The sequence below is a fragment of the Ranitomeya variabilis genome, chromosome 6 (assembly GCF_051348905.1).
Source record: "Ranitomeya variabilis isolate aRanVar5 chromosome 6, aRanVar5.hap1, whole genome shotgun sequence".
NCBI lineage: Eukaryota > Metazoa > Chordata > Amphibia > Anura > Dendrobatidae > Ranitomeya > Ranitomeya variabilis.
Window position 1 is genome coordinate 344098918 of NC_135237.1, and position 16721 is coordinate 344115638.

The following is a 16721-nucleotide window of genomic DNA, read 5'->3' on the forward strand; positions in this document are numbered from 1 at the left end:
GATGATGAGGGTTATACTTCTCACTGTTTATCTGCAGTGTGTGCTTCTATGCACGCTGGGGTCTGGCTGGGAACTGGGTTACTGTGTATCTGGGAAATGTCCTTTTCCACTGAGGTTCAGCACAGACCTTGAGTTACTGTCTCTGAAGGTAGGCTATTCCTTTTTACTATTCTGACTCATGGGTATGTAGAACGCAGTGGTGCCTGGATAGACCTTTCCCTTTGGGCGCTTCCGTATTGACCTGTACTCATGTTCATACCGATTAATCAGACAGCTTAACTCAGCCACGTTCTCATGTAAGAAGACTCCAGGAAAAGAGGATTGCTTTAACTGAAATTCTTGTATTATGATGAAAGTAGCAGGTAAAAAGGAATATTCAACAGAGGACATGTAGTAGGATGCATACAGATGGAGGAATGATGACAAAATGGAGAATAAGGGCGTGAACAAACATACATCACAGGACTACAGTGAGAGAGTTGGGACAAAATACAGGGAAAAGCAAACTTCTGCCTAGAAAGAAGGATAGAACACAAGCAATGCAAACATTGAATGATTTCCCAAGTCGTGAGACATGACACTCCTCCAGGCCCTGGGAACCATATAATTGTAGGCAGCATCAATAGTTAAAAGTTGGTCACACTTGTCAAACAGTATGTTTGACAAGTGTGACCAATCTGTCAATCACGTCAAATTACGCTTGTAAAACGCTAATGTTTAGTGGAAAAATGCATTCCAATTCCGCATGCTTTTTTCCCTCGGCAGGGAATTCCGGAATTGCCGTGGAAATTTCCGCGGCAATTCCGGACGTGTGCACATAGTCTTACAGGTGTTTTTGTGGCAATTTTTATACACAGATGTTTACATAAAATGCTTTTGGAGCGGCTCCATGTTCGGAATAGGTGGACTCGGCTCCTCCGCCTGCGGCTCCAAGAGGTCCGGATCCCCCGGCTGCGGCGGGTTCGGATCCGCCTCTGGTCGGTGGTGATAGTCCGGGATCACTTCGTCGTCGTTCCGGTACTCGCTGATCACCCTTGCTGTTTCGCAGTCGGCAGCTACACACACACATGGTTCTGCCATCTTCCCAGGGTGGGGCTCCTTCTTGTCTTGGTTCCCGCCATTGCAAATCAGGGGGCGGTTCTCCTTTGCTTCGGGGCAGGTCGTCATCTTGCAGCAGTAGTCGGAGGGAGCAGTCATCACTTTTGGCGCCACTTTGATAGTCTCCTCCCATGGCATGCCCTTCTTCTTTCTCTGCGCTCCTCGTGGCGCAGTAATGGCGGCGGTTTGGGCTGGAATTTTTGGCGGCAAATAGCAATACACAGTCTTTGCAATAAATCACGGTTCAAGCACAATTCAATCACAGTTCCAAGGCACACGTGACCTGATTCTTCATGCTTAAGTAGATCCTGTTCGTGACGCCAAGTTGGAGCGGCCCCTAAACGCAGGACGGCGGGGTACTCGGTACCGGGTCTATCGTTTCTGAGGATGTCACGGTGGCCTGACCCGGTCCGTGGTCCTGCTAAGGGGCGCCCAATAAAAGGTGTAGGTGGTGGTGTAGGTCGCAGTAAATAACGAGGACACAGGGTTGCAGTCTCTTTACCTCTTTACTGAAGGCTTCGGCATCTGCAATCCAGAGCACTGTTAACTGGGCTGGCTGAGACCGGCCGGTCCGAAGGCAAATCCAGAGTTCCCTTTGCAGGTGGAAATCAGTGCCTACCTACTAGCGCCTGGGTGTTGTAGTACTTCCCTGCTGAGCACCATGGGATAGTCCTCACAACTGTCGTGTATGTTTCTGTTCTTTCTCTCCGTCCCCCAGATGATATGGATAGGACGCACCCATATGGCGGGGTAGGCCTGGAGTTATTTTATAGGGACCCTAGAGACGCCCCTCTCGCACAATTGCCTCCGTTGTCTTCATTAGGTGATTTAGGTGAGGCAGCCAACCTAAAATTAACTGCCCTGCCATTGGTTTGAAGTAATGCGTGGAGCCCAATACTTCCTAGGCGTTCCGGCCACCGGCTACGCGCCTCAGTAGGATGTTGCCGATCTCGGGGCACGACTCCTACTGGTTCTACCGCCTTTGTGCTGTGATCTCGTTTCTCACTTCTCCACAATATACTTCGCTTTGTGTCCTTTCGTAAGATGCCGCCGCAATGAAGTGCAGGCACGGCTCCGTAACAATCTGTCCTTTCGCTAGGCCACTGTCAGGATCCCACCCCTGACAGGGACCCCCCTGAATCTTCCCAAGTAACGCTCTTCTCTCACTAGATGTTACCTGGGCAAAACCCAGTCAGCTTCCCTCTAACTTCCTATCCAACCCCCAGTTTTATCAGAGTGTAAGGAGTGGCCTAATACATAGAACCCTTTGCTCCCCCTGGTGGCCGGAGTGTGAAGTGTAATGTGTGACTGTGATACCTGGTCAGGTGAACTCCTTTAGTGCCATCAGACGTACCATCACTCCCCTTAGTGGCGGAGCGTCAGTACTGCAACGACCAGGACTCTGGGGCGCTGCACTTTAATTCTTGTAAAACACATGAAAAATGTTATATCTTTGTTATGATAAAGTATTAACGTGCACTCTTTGCAGTGCATTTAAAATTTTCTTATTAGCTTATAGTCAACATCTGCCCACAGTGTTTTTGCTCCAAAAAGAGCAACAAATCCAATAAAAAAAGCTGCATGTTTGTTTTGTGCATGCATTGTTCTTTCCCTATACAAGTAAATATTTTTCAGAAACAGAATATACTGTAAGTATTTCTGTGAAACTACTATTCCATCTTAGGAATGTCAACCATTATGTAGTAAAGTATATGTTTTATTTTCTAAAAAGTGATTCATCGTGACCAGTGAGGCTGACGTGGTAATTGCAGCATTGTTGCTCTGTTCTCACAGTTTGTACAACCTCCTATGTAATGTTAGTTGGTGCTATTGTTCCTGTCAATTTAGCTTAAGCCAAGTAATCTATAGAAAGATGTATATACAAATTAGATAATAGTTGTAAATCCACCAGTCTACATACACAAGTGTAACTCCACCATCTATTGTCAACACGGTATTAATGGAATAGCGAATGTCAGTCAAACAAAGGGTGTGGGTATAGTAATATTTTTAATGATTGATGAGTGGAAAGACATCTATATGGCTATATATATCATATTCTGGTTAGTTAATAATGACAAGAAAATATGTCTGATGTTAGTAAAACTCAATATGTTTCCATGACTGTTCAAGTTCAGTTCAACAAAAGAGGTCCAGAATTCATCAGCATCTTAAAAAGACCTACGGAAGTTTCCACACAGCTCCAAATAATCATTGCATATATATACACTTTTTTTTCTAGAGTAAGGCCTCTTTCATATTTGTAAGGCTGCCATCACACTATCAGTATTTTGTCACTATTTTACATCAGTATTTGTAAGCCAAAACCAGGAGTGGAACAATTAGAGGAAAAGTATAATAGAAACATATGCACCACTTCTGCATTTATCACCCACTGCTGGTTTAGGCTTACAAATACTGATGTAAAATACTGACCAAATACTGATAGTGTGATAGCAGCCTAACACATATTCTTCTTGCATTTGAAGACCTATGCCATCCACCAGTTCTCCTAACCCGAGCAAACTGCTTCATAAGCAGGTATTAGTTAGCACAGATTGGCAGACCGGGCAGTTGGACTTGGTCTTCCGATGCAAAAAGAGTTTGTGTTTCATGGAAGTGGAAAACCTGCCTAATAGTCACTGAAAGAGGGTTTCCTACTAAAACAGTACCTTTCAATTGATAGATCTTGGAATAAAAATAATTAGCAAAATTGGATGTGTTAAAAAAAACTCACCAAAAGTTCATTGTGGGAACATAGAGTTTAAAAGCAGCAGGCAAAGTTCAGTTCCACCCGCTGCTGTTATGAGCAGATACTGACTAAATTTTCACAACCATTGTCTGCTGGCAATTAAGGATGAGCGGATCGGGGGAATTTTGTTTTCTGGTACCAGACCCGAACTTTATTTCAAAGTTCAGTTCTGGTGCCAGAACTGTGCGTTTGTAAGGAGGAGTACCAGTGCAGGGGTACCTTTTACGTGCCAGTTCTGGAACTGCCGGGGCTGTCACCCATGTTGCAGGGGGGAAGATCTAGATTGCTGGACGAACCGGGTCATGTGACTGGGCTAGGCGACATGGGGTCAGATAGTGCTATGCTCGGGGAAAGTGGGAGAGCTCGCGCGGGAAAGCTGAGTGGCAGGACGGCTGCTGTGGCTGCTGTGAAGTCAGAGCAGCTGGATTGCGCAGGCCTCTCCTACAGACCCTCGGCAGAGAGGTCCCTCACTGGTAGGTGACCAACTGACAGGTTCCCGCCAACCTCCTCGCCAGGAGGTGACTCAGGGCCGACACCTCAGACCGTGCCATTAGTGGGATGCTGTGTGGGACTCCTGGCTAAACCAGTACCTGTTGAACAAGAACCTGCACACACCGAGGAGTGAGAGTTCTTTCCGGCGGTACCTCCCGTTAAGCTCAGTACCGTGCCAGACACCGTTGGGTACGGAAAATCTACCCACTTCTCAGAGACATCAACTGCCACTGTTGTCGGTGCCACTGTTGGATCCTTGCCTGCCGCGGACAACACCAAGACACCACACGCCGCTGCTGTCGGTGCCACCGTTGGAAACCTGGAACTCTGCATACCAGAAGACAACAGTCTGATAAGTGCCACCACTTTTATATTGAACTATCTTTCGCCTCTACCCATCCTATCTCCTTCACAGTTCTACCCCATTCCAACTATCCCTCTGCAAATCCCTCACTCAATGCGTGGAGTGCATTTATTGTTTAATAAAAACTCTTAATTCTTGTTCTGCCTCCTGTCCGTGGCGGCATCTCGTGTTCCTGCGATTTCTACACATGTACTTGAACCAGAACCCGAACCCTATTGAAAACAAATATTGAGTTGGAAAAAAATCTCTCTTTTTCAAAAATGCCACGTTTTTGTCATATCTTTTAATGTTTTTTGTCACAGTTTTGTGACCCGTTATTTGTAAGGCAGTAGGAAATTATTTGTTGTACTACAAAGTCAATTTTTTTGTGTTTTTTTTTTGCACATTTGGTGCATAATTTGATATTGATTTTTTTCCTAAGGGTATGTGTGCAAGATGTCTTTATCAAGTGATTTGCATCCAAAATCCACCTGAAAAAGTGACCCATAAAGCTAACATAGTGTACAGCAATGTCAAAACAACATTGTTGTGCACATGTTCCATATTATTTTACTTCTCTTAATCACTACAGGGATTGCGAATCATGAAATAGTTTAAAGAAGTGACATGCTCATTATTCAGGCCACTTCAACTCCAAAGCCACCGCTGTCAAAAAGATCGGCCACTGAAGAGGCTTTTCCTGTGAAAACTCTGTGGCTGCGCTGTTGTCTAAAGGGCATCATGTCTGCACACGTCCTAAATGCAATGTGCTCTAGGAGTAATTAATTTTTGGGAAGTTTTCTGTCGGTTTGGCTGCAGAAGCAAAAATGCAAAAACTTTTGATAACAAATGTGCTATGTACCAATAGCTGAAATGATTCTGTATAAAATTTTCCATTGTTCATGTGTATGAAGGTGTGCGGAATTAGAAAAGTTAGTTTTCGAGACCTACTTGTGACAGGGTGATACATTTTTGTACAGCACGGCACAAAACAGTATGTAGAAATAAATGAATAAGTAAAATTCTAAATATCTACAATATGATTTGAAAAATAAAAAAAAATAACCTCCTACTAAAACTTCCATTGTGACCTAATTTGAAAGTAATTAAATGAAAAGGATTTTACCACATTAATTTAGCATCATTAAAATTTAGAAGACTTCAGGTTCCAGTGGAAGGTAGAAAATGGGCAGCTAATTTAGCTGAGATAATTAATCAAATCACTTGTGTCTTTAAAGAATTATCTAATTAATCATTTCTGGAACAATGTGACATTATAACCTTTTGTAGCTCAATTTCAATTTGCTATAGGACAGTTTTTCTTTGTGTAGTATAAAAATATTATATTAAATTGTACAAAATACAAAGTTAAATTAAATTCCCATGATATTCCCCAAAGTGTGTAACCATATGAAAAATAAAGTGCAATCTGTGTATATACAGTTGCATTGAAAAGTGTAGAAGATTATTTCACAAAACAGTTGTGACTGAAGGATCTGCACATTTTAGGTCAATTCATGAAGGTGTTTTCACCAGTTTTCTAGCTGAAAACACTTCAAATGTCACAACATTTTTACTAAACTTGAAGTTGTGCAAAAATTTTGCTCCAGTTCCAGCCAGCTTTGCCAAAATGGGCAGAGCTACGACAGAGCATGGTTACACTCACTTGACTTGTTGAACAAAATTTACGCCACTTTTGTGGCTGTACTCCAGCCCCCTACTTTTAATGAATTAGGCGCACATTGCTTCAGCGGCCTCAGCCATTAAGGAGTAATCATTGTTTTCATATTTATTTCATAAATCAATATTACATATGATAGTATGAAACTTTGTAATACATCTTATCACAGAGATTTGCTTCTTTTTCTGCCAAAATGGATCGGTCATTATCAAAATTCTTAATTCTGAGTTAAAATCTGTATTTCACACCATCCATTTTCCCCTTGACTCAGACCATTTTCCTTGTCCCTGGTGCTGAAAAACATCCCCACATCATGATGCTGCCACCACAAGGTTTCACTGTGGGGATGGTATTTACCTTTATCATAATCTAAGAAGGAAAAAATGTTAGATGAAAAATCATTTTTGTTATCCTTCTGTATCCCCAAATATTTAAAATACAGGGTGGGACATTTATATGGATACGCCTAAATAAAATGGGAATGGTTGGTGAAATCAACTTACTGTTTGTGGCACGTTAGTATATGGGAGGGGGAAAACTTTTCAAGATGGGTGGTGATCATGGCGGCCATTTTGAAGTCAGCCATTTTGGATCCAATATTATTTTTTCTAATAGGAAAAGGGTCATGTGACACATCAAACTTATTGAGAATATCACAGGAAAAACAAGGATGTGCTTGGTTTTAACATAACTTTATTCTTTCATGAGTTATTTACAAGTTTATGACCACTTATAAAATGTGTTCAAAGTGCTGCCTATTGTGTTGGATTGTCAATGCAACCCCTCTTCTCCCACTCTTGACACATTGATAGCAACACTGCAGAAGAAATGTTAGCACAGGCTTCCAGTATCCATTGTTTCAGATGCTGCACATATCGTATCTTCACAGCATAGACAATTGCCTTCAGATGACCCCAAAGATAAAAGTCTAAGGGGGTCAGATCGGGAGACCTTGGTGGCCATTCAACTGGCCCACAATGACCATCATGATGATGTGTTGCCCTCTTTATGCACTGAAGATGGCACATTCCCTGAGTTTTTCCATCAAGATGGTGCACCACCACATTATGGATGTCAGGTCCGAGCATTCCTACATGAACAGTTTCCTGGAAAGTGCATTGGTCATCGTGGGCCAGTTATTAAATTATGTAATCTCCTGTGACTGCAGTCTCGTTGTTGCGGCCAAGTCATCGCTGTGGGAAAATCAGTGGACAATGTGGGACCCAGTTGGATGTCATCAGACAAGTGGAGAATTTTTCTTTTATTAATAAAAGGGTAAACCAGTGAATGTGTGTGGGAGTCTTTATTTAAATAAAATGTTTGTTTTTTTCTCTGTGTGTGTATTTTTTTCTTTTTACTAACTGAGTTATTAATGCGGGCAGGAAGAGCAGAGGCTAAGCATCAGAATTGGCACATCTAATGGATGCGCCATTTCTGAGGCGTCTGTTATTAATCTGGGAGGGGGCCAATAATCTATGGCCTTTCCCATCCTACTAAGATCAGCCGGCAGCTGTCTGTTTAGCCTTTGCTGGTATTAAAAATAGGGGGACCCCACGTCATTTTTTTGGGGGGGTGCCCCCTTTTTTATAACTAGTAAAGGATACGTAGACAGCTGGGCGCTGTTATTAATAGGATGGAAACCTTTATGGATATTGGTCCCTTCCCAGAATAATAACACCAGCTCAAAGTTCTCTGCTTACTATTGGTTGGTTATTAAAAATAGGGGGAACCCCACATTGTTTTGTTCATTAATTTATTTAACAAGTACAGTAAAATACACACCCAAGGTAACCTTAGTTCACAACCTCCATGTGTTCCAGCAGCTGAAAACTCCACTAATCTTAAAGTCTCCGTTAAAGGCTACCTTAAGATTTCTGGGCCTCACAGCTGCCATGAGTCCCAGTGGCTGTGAACTCTGGTAATCTTTAAGTTATCTGAATTCACAGCCATAGGGTCTTGCTGTAGCTCTAGTGCTCGACTGATAAGTGGCGAGTGCAGGACTCGCGGTCGTTCATCAGTCCAGCACTGGCACTGCATAGCAGGAAAACCAGCTGCTATGAACTGAGGTGACCTTATAGTAAGGTTACTGTAGTTCACAGGCCACCTCACAAAGAGCTTCTGTGAGAACCGCCGCCTGTGACCTGCTGTAGCAGCTCATCACTGCAACCGTGTACTCTCAGCATGTTCCGGCGGTGGTCACGTTCCTGATGTCACTGCTCACCACAGCATTCGAATGCAGCAGAGTCGGGGATCATCATGGGACCTCCTTATTATGGATTAGCAACGGACAGGTGAGGATTACTTTTATTTTTATGTTAGTAAATGGTAAAAAGAGGGTATTTGTTGCAGAGTGATTTGAACAATTAAATGACTTTTCTGTGTGTGTATTTATTGCTTTTGACTACAGGGATAGTAATGGGGTGGTCTGATAGACACCTCTCCATTACTAACCTCTGAGCTTGATGTCAGCTGACTTTACTAGTAAATGCTAAACTGTCTTAAGGACCCACATGATTGGGTACACCTTCTTGTTGTGGGATGGCTTTTACATTCTTTTGATAAAAATAGCATCAAGTAAGTACCCTATGTTTTTTACTTATATTACTATTTATTTAGTTTCTGGATGTTATCTATTTATTGTTTTTAGTCTAGGTTTTGTCTGTTAATGATTGTACTGTGAATGTACATTGCACTTATAACAGCAAGTGTGTATTTATCTAAATAAGAGGCACATGTGGGAATAACCAGTCGTTCTTTTGCATCTCCCCTTCAAAAAGATGTAATTCATAAATATATACTTAAGTCGTAGCCAATACATTTTTGTGTAATTGGCCTTAAACATGGAGGAAATAGAAGTGTCATATTCTTGTCTCAGAGGTGTCCATAAAACACTGATGTATGTTATCGATATGCTAGGCTGACGTCAACTGACTACATGTAAGTGCAAGCATATGTTCATGCTGGGAAATAGTGCTTCATATCAGTGTTTGCACTAAATACAAAGCAACTTAATAGTTTGGTTGTTATAATGGAATTTCCCTGAACAATTGTGATTCCATTGTTACTTTGTTCTGTGTAGTTTCCTTTAGATAAAAGAAGTGGTGGGTAGAGCCATATGTGAGTCATAATGGCATTAAGTCACTTATAAATCTCAATACTTCAGCCTCAGGCAAGTAAGGTGGGATGGAGGGAGGATCCGGAAAATAAGTTATTTTTTCCAAATATGCATCTACATGTTTCAGCTGAATTGACGTGTTATGCTCGTGGGCATATGGGTAATCTGATGAGTGCACATCACATACTTACTTGTTTTTATAGATGGTTCCTGAGTTGGCAGACCAATGACGAAAAACGTAAGAAACACAGTCTACAAAAATATAATTACAGTACATATGACAATCAGTATTGTGGACCTGTAAATCTCTCAGAAGACTGCATACCAGAATGCTAAAACTCACTGAACTATCCATACAAGATTACATTTAAGTGTAGTGCAATCCACTATCACACACTCTACTGTATTAGACCCATTGATATCATATCATACTTGTAGAAAATTTGAGCCTCACATCAACATTAAAAAATAAGTTAACTTGAGATCCTGGGGTATACATATTGGGGGGCCTTTAGTTTTTTAGTATTGTGACTATATTTGACTTGTAAACATCCAAAAGATGCTGTTTTGTTACTGCAGTACCTATTAGTGGAATATAGGCTAGTTCCATTTAGCGAAAATTAATGGACTTTTAACTCTTTTTGTAAATTCAGCTAAACCGGTGAGAAAATGCTGCTAAGGTGAAATACTATAAATGAAAGAATTCCCCCATTGTCATCTTATATTGGTTAAAATAGGCTGCTAAAAGGTTACACTGTATAAACCTGACTTTAGAGTTAAAGGGAATCTGTCAGTAGGCTCAACCCTCCTCAGCCATCTATATGGCATTTACAATAAAGTCATAGAAATACACACGGATAGGGAATTTAGAGTGTGAGCCCCAATAGGGACAGTGATGATGATATCTGTAAAGCACTGTGGAATATGATGGCGCTATGTAGGTAAACATAATAAATACATTTGAAAAAAATGACACCTCAATATCTGCGATTCAATGTCTTACTCTAGAAAAATCCATGTTTTTCTTAATGTGTATATGAGCTTTTAAGATCTATACACAGAAGAAGGAAGTATGGACCAGAATACCCAGGAGAGGTCGGTAATAGTATCCCCCCTCTTAGGGCTCCTCCCAGATTCGTCCATGAAAGCAGAAAGAGGATGCTTGGCATGACATCTCTTGAGCAGGATTGGAACATCTGTGTCCTTCTTAAGCACCCATCATCTCTCCTCACGAGTCATTTCACAGTCCAGAACATGGTTGATCTAATACACTGTGATTTGATTAGAAGTAGAAGCAGTAACTGCTTTGACTGCAGAAGAAGACTTGTTGAAGGCCAGAGGACAACCTGCAGATTTAGAGTTGAAAAACGAAGAGACAGAAGCAAGGACACACTCAGGCTCAGTCACGTCTTTTATGCTGTGCTCTTTAACAGAAAGGAAAAAAACAACTCATCGCCATCAATGTCCCAATGGTTTCCTAGCATGGAAAAACGTCTTTGCCTGGAAGAGGTCGGTCTCAGGCCTTCCAGTCTTGGATTGTGCATATGTCTTTTTATGTCTTTACTAGAATGTGGCCCGATTCTAACGCATCGGGTATTCTAGAATATGCATGTCCCCGTAGTATATGGACAATGATGATTCCAAAATTTGCGGCAGACTGTGCCCGTCGCTGATTGGTCGAGGCAACCTTTATGCATCATCGTCGCCGTGGCAACCATTATGACATCTACGTCGATACTGTGCCCGTCGCTGATTGGTCGAGGCGAATTCACGGCAGACTGTGCCCGTCGCTGATTGGTCGAGGCAACCTTTATGACATCATCGTCACCATGCTGTGCCCGTCGCTGATTGGTCGAGACCTGGCGGCCTCGACCAATCAGAGACGCGGGATTTCCAGGACAGACAGACAGACAGACAGAAAAACCCTTAGACAATTATATATATAGATACCCACATACAGTGCCTGCATGCCTTGCACTGATATGTATAGAGCCACATACACTTCCCTGCCTACCTAACACTGCAATATATATACTCCCTAATTAGTCCTTAGAAGGACTGTTGGTTTAGCTGGATTTGTGTCAAATCTGATGTTATACCCACATTAACTAATAAACCCCCAAATTTGACCCTATCTCGGCAGCACCTGTCCCTACACTTATACCCACAATCCTCAGGTCAGAACACATGTTCTCAATCCATCATACCCTTAACTCATCAATAAGGGTGGCTACAGTAGCCAAGGACACTCTCAAAGAGTATAGCAACACAGAAGAGAAAAAAGCAAGCACAAAAAGTCCCAGAATGAAATAAATATCAATTTTATTCAATAACAGTACAATACAAATAAATAGTAATAATCTGTTGAAGATAAAGTTAGATAGTAAATGTTTTAGGTGTCAAACACTGGATCCACCAATATTCTAGTGAGGGGGGTAGTAAATAGCATCATCAAAATTAAAATAAAGTGCAAGTGCTACCCAACACTGGGTGTTCCCATAATATTATACGTCTGGGTAAAGACAACAAACACACACAGTCTAAGGCTCGCCAAATGTCAAATAAACACCACAGAAAGACCATGTGGAATATATAAAGAGTACACAGAGCCAAAAGACCAGGGAGTCATGAAAGACCTCATAGAAAGCTTCTGTATGTCACTATAAGGGGACAATGAACATTTTAAATGCACCAAAAACTACTCTTACCCATATTCACCACCCAGGGATCCAGTGTAGCAGCCCCTGACCCTACACTATCTGAATCAGGAGCTGAATGCGACAAGCAGGGCGGCGCAAGGTCTCTTATAGACCTGATGATGCTGTGTGGCCAGCCAATCACTGTAATGCTACAACCAAGATGGCTACGGCATTACGGTGCGTGGCAGACAATCCCTGCATGTTGATTGGCTCTGTAAAGAGCGCCAATCGTGCAGGGCGGGGACCCGAACTTCCACTGAGCAAACCCGGAAATGCTCGGTGCTCACCGTGTACTGCGAGTACAGTGATGGTCGGGCGAGTAATGAGCATTACCGAGTATGCTCGCTCATCACTACACAGGATCTCATGCAGCCTTCGGTGAAAGATGCGAACGCTTGACTAAACCTACATGGAAGGTCAAAGGCAATCTAGAAACTGCCAAATGTGAATTACTTTCCAGTGTAACTTCCCTATGGGAAAGGGTGCAGAATCAAGATACTGTCTTATCTATGCTTGGTGCTCATGAGTTACCACCAGAGGGAGCCCTGGAACGATTGTACTCAGCATACCAATCTTTCAAGGACACTTGTGAGAAATATACCTCTGACTTGGTGAGACTAAACACACCAAAGTCTCTAAAGGAACTTCAGAGCTTTCAGCAACTCAATTCTGAACGAGACAACACTGTGCGTGACATCGTGAAGAAAACAGAAGCAGAAATCACGCAGATGTCAGAAGTGTCATCTTGCAAATCCAGGTACGCTAAGTACTCAAAGCACTCATCCAGATCAAGTGCATCAAAATTCTGTACCCTCAGTGAACAGCTTATAAGAGCGCATGCCGAAGTGGAGACTACAAAAGTGCAAGCCGTCTTTGCCCAAAGGAAAGCAGAGATGGAAGCTGAATCTGCATTCAAGAAGGAAGACATGGAAGCTGAATCTGCAAGCAAGAAGACAGACATGGAAGCTGAATCTGCATGCAAGAAGGCAGACATGGATGGGTTGACAGGAAGGGCAGAAGCCGAGGCTGCACATAAGAAGGCGGAAATAGAAGTCATAGAGAAGGAATGCGAACATGCGACAGCTATGGCAAGGTTAAAGGTCTTTGAACAAGCTCTAAGTGGGAGTCAAAGAGACAGTATCAGCTTGTGTGAGATCGATACAGAAGACCCCCTTAAGCGCACAAGAGGCTATGTACTAAGCCAAAACAATGAACTACCGATCACCACTAACGTTCCTGTCAGTTCTAACACTTCTCCAAGGCACAAAGACGCTGATCCACCTGCAGCTCCCAGATTTCAAGGTCAATCCAACGCACAACCAATGTCCAAGCCTGTATCTCATTCATGCTCCAACATGCAGCCAAACACTGCACCCCAGCAAACTCCATATGCTGACGTCTACATGCAACCTAACATGATGGCAAGTCACTATACCTTTGACAACCGCATGACTCCAGCCTCGCGTACGACAGAGACTACATACACCAAACCGGTTGCTGGGTTAAATGCTTATGCTGCTCCATACCTTCCCATGTTCCTGAACCAAGAAACTACAACCAACGCGAACAGTACTACTCACCCAGCAAGTGTGCTCCCAAAATCAGAAAGAACAGACATGTCCAACTTTGCGAAGTACATGACTCGCCGAGAACTCACCAACACTGGTCTCACAAGGTTTGACGACCAACCCGAAAACTACAGAGGGTGGAAGTGTGCCTTTCAAACTGCAACTAGTGATCTCGGCTTTACTGCTGCTGAAGAGCTGGACCTGATGATGGGGGCTGGGACCACGATCTACAGAGCGCATCAAGAGACTCAGATCCATTTAAATCAGCGATCCAGTGGCTGGTCTCATGACCACATGGGACAGACTAAAGAAAGGTTTCTGCTGCTCAAACAATTTCAGGATTTTCCTAAAATATACAGCAAGGATGCTTCAAAACTCCAGGAACTCAGCGACCTGCTGTTCGAACTCCAGCTGGCAAAGACAAACACACATCTACCTGGCCTCAGCTACTTGGACACTGCACGTGGGGTAAAACCCATAGTCGCCAAGCTGCCATATAACATGCAAGAAAGGTGGACTACGCTAGGGACAAGATACAAAAAGGAACACCAGGTGTCCTTTCCTCTGTTCCCCTATTTCTCCGAGTTCATCTAAGACATTGCAGAGCATAAAGTCGACCCAAGCTTCACGTGTGGAGAATCTACCGGCACAGCTTCATCCACTCCCAAACATTAGAGCCCTCGTCAAGTAGACAAAAAACATAGAGGCCCAGTATCGGTAAAAAAGACTGACATTCTTCCCACACCAGCATTGCCAAAACATCAGTGTCCCATCCACAAGAAGCCACATCCGCTGAAGAAATGTATCAGCTTCAGAAAGAAACCACTCCAAGAACGCAAGGAGCTTCTAAAGAAGTTTGGAGTATGCTTCAGATGTTGTGCTTCTACCAAAAACCTTGCTAAGGACTGTAAGGTTAAAATCAAATGTAGGGAGTGTGACAGCGATGACCACGTACAAGTGCTCCATCCATCCCTGCTTAACCCCTTCACGCCACAGCCCTTTTTCGTTTTCGCGTTTTGGTTTTTTTCGCTCTCCTCCTTCCCAGAGCCATAACTTTTTTATTTTTCTGTCAATATGGCTATGTGAGAGCTTATTTTTTGCGGGACAAGTTGTACTTTTCAACGACACCATTGGTTTTACCATGTCTTGTACCAGAAATGGGAAAAAAATTCCAAGTGTGGTGAAATTACAAAAAAAAGTGCAATCCCACACTTGTTTTTTGTTTGGCTTTTTTGCTAGGTTCACTAAATGCTAAAACTGACCTGCCATTGTGATTCTCCAGGTCATTATGAATTCATAGACACCAAACATGTCTAGGTTATATTTTATCTAAGTGGTGAAAAAAAATTCCAAACTTTTCTAAAAAACTAAAAAAAAAAAATAAATTGTGCCATTTTCCGATACCCGTAGCGTCTCCATTTTTCATGATCTGGGGTCGGGTGAGAGCTTATTTTTTGCATGCCAAGCTGACGTTTTTAATGATACCACCTTTGTGCAGATATGTTCTTTTGATCGCCCGTTATTGCATTTTAATGCAATGTTGCAGCAACAAAAAAACCGTAATTCTGGCGTTTCTAATTTTTTTCTCGCTACGCTGTTTAGTGATCAGGTTAATCCTTTTTTTAATTGATAGATTAGGCGATTCTGAATGCGGAGATACCAAATATGTGTATGTTTGATTTTTTTATTGTCTTATTTTGGATGGGGCAAAAGGCGGGTGATTTAAACTTTTATTTTTTTTTAACTTTTGCCATGTTTCAATAGCCTCCATGGGAGGCTAGAAGCTGGCACAACTGGATCGGCTCAGCTACATAGCAGCGATCATACTCATTAGGCACCTGCAGGGGCATCTCAGAAGTCTTCGGAAGAAGGGCCAGTGGTCTCATGGTAACATCTCTTGAAAATACCATAGAAATACCTCTACCCACACTCGTCGAGTGCAATCAGTTATCATCCAACAAGGAAGAAATCCCAACGCCGAAAGCCGCCCTTCATCACCATCACCTAAAGACTATAGCCAGCAAGATTACAGCTCTCGATCACAACGCAGAAATCCTGATTCCACTTGGGAGAGACATCCTCCGTTTACATAAGGTATGTCAGCAAATCAACGGTCCTCATGGCGCACCATTTGCTCAACGTTTCGACCTAGGCTGGGTGATCATAGGGAACGTCTGCGTAGACAAAATGAAGAGACCTAACGCTATTGTCATGCTGCTGCAATGCAGGTAGGTGCAGGCTTCACTAGATGGCAGTAGAGAGGAAGCAGGTCTGCACCTAAACAGAGCTAACCGGTAGTGCAACAGCGAGGCTACCACAGGTGACCTCAGAATAGTCCAAGCAAGCAGGGTCAAATCCTAGACAGTAGTGCAGTACCAAAGGAAAAAGCAAACTCGAGGTCAGAGACAAGCCAGGGGTTAGTAACAGTCAGGAGCGGATAAGCCAAAAGACAAAATGACAGAAACAGGTCAGGATACACGCCAAGTCAAGCCAGGGAGTCTGGTCTGCACACTAAAGGGAAACAATGAGTCAAGACAGGAACAGGGGAAAACAGAGACACGGGTTCAGACAGCAAATGCAGCAGGACAAATCGGAGCAATCAGAGTCATCTTACAGCAGCACTAGGCAGAAACTATAACTGACATGATCTGCAGGACACAGCGGGGCTAAATAGAAAACCTGAGACCAGACTAAGGCTGAGAAAAGTTAACCTCAGACATGATCAGACTGAGAAAAGAGAAGACAGGAGTCAAAACCCGGTCTGGATCATGACAGCTATCTTCTCCTACAAAACGCATATCTTGCCAAATGGTTGCAGCACTGATGTCCTGCCATGCCCACATCATTACTCGGTGAAAAAGAGGCTGAGCGACACCAAGTGGCAATGGCCACCACTTGACAGTGTGAACACGGACCGTCCCTGGGACGATGACCTCGGGTCAATGGTGTTCAATTCCACAAGTGAAGACAACA